General features: G+C 32.1%; 1 pseudogene; it reads left to right on the top strand.

Annotated features, from left to right (window-relative positions):
* The first annotated feature begins 726 nt into the window (after positions 1 to 726).
* Positions 727 to 984, top strand: LOC125095589 (40S ribosomal protein S27-like; annotated as a pseudogene).
* Positions 985 to 1,304: the final 320 nt, after the last annotated feature.

The raw sequence follows: 1,304 nt of genomic DNA, 5'->3' as shown, positions 1-1,304 counted from the left end.
CTTGGTGGGTTGCATTCCACCCAGAATTTACTATTTCATCTAGATTTTCTATTTTTTCAATATATAGTTGTTCATAGTATTCTGACAAAATCCTTTTTCTTTTTACTTGTTTCACTCTTCTGTTTCTTTTTTAGTCTAGCTAATTGTTTATTAATTTTCTCATTTTGAAGAACTAACCCTTAGTTTTTATTTATATTTTCTATTCTTTGTTTTATTTATATTTGCTTACAGTATTTTCTTCCTTCTGCTAGTGTGTTCTTATTTTCTAGTTTCTTAAGGTAAACATTTAGATTTTTGGTTTGAAACCTTGTTCTCTTTTAATGTAAGCATTTATAGTCATAAATGTCCCTTACCAGAACTGCTTTCACTGGCATCCCATAAGTGTTATTATGCTGTGTTTTTATATTCATTTGTCTCAAGATACTTTCTAAATTCCTTATGATACCTTTGAACCATTAAAGAAATACTGTTTAATTTCCAAACATTTTTAGACCTTCATTTTTCCTTCTGCTATCAATTTCTAAATTAATTCCTTGTGATTGAAAAGACATATTTTTTTCAAAAATTTTAAATGTATTAAGAATTGTGACTACACACATGGTCTTATCATAGAGAATATTCTGTGTGTATTTCAGAAAACTGTCCAATCTACTGTTGTTGAGTTGAGTATTTCATAAATGTCTTTTAGGTCCAGATTTTCCAGCAGTGATTACCTTCCTAAAATACATGCCTTTCATGAAGGACCTCTTCCACCTGTCCCCAAAAAAAGAAGAAGAACAAGAAGAAATGCCTGCGTGCAGAGTCCCAACCCCTACTTCATGGATGTGAAGTGACCAGGATGCTACAAAATCACCACCATTATTAGGCATGCAAAATCGTGGTTTTGTGTGTTGGCTGTTCCATTTTCCTTTCCAGACTACAGGACAAAAAGCTAGGCTTACAGAAGGATGCTCCTTCAGATGGAAACAGCACTTTCAGTGGTAAATCAAAATGAGTGGGAAACTATCCCCAATAAATAGATTTTGGATTTTTAAAAAAATGTCTTTTAGGTCTAGCTTATTATAGTGTCATAGATATCTTCTATTTCTTTATTGACCTTCCATGTTGTTCTATCCATTATTTAAAGTAGACATAGGAGTCTTCCACTATTATTGTAGAGCGTCCTATATCTACCTTTAGTTGTGGCCAATGTTGGCTTCAGATTATAAAGGAACTCAGGTGTTTGGGGCATATGGGTTTGTAATTGGTATCTTTTGAAGAAATAACACTTCCATTGTTATGTAATGTCTAAATTTGTAATTTAT

Source organism: Lutra lutra, chromosome 3, assembly GCF_902655055.1.
Source record: "Lutra lutra chromosome 3, mLutLut1.2, whole genome shotgun sequence".
Classification (NCBI taxonomy): Eukaryota; Metazoa; Chordata; class Mammalia; order Carnivora; family Mustelidae; genus Lutra; species Lutra lutra.
The sequence above is the reverse complement of the archived record's forward strand: the minus strand, read 5'-3'. Positions and strand labels throughout refer to the sequence as shown.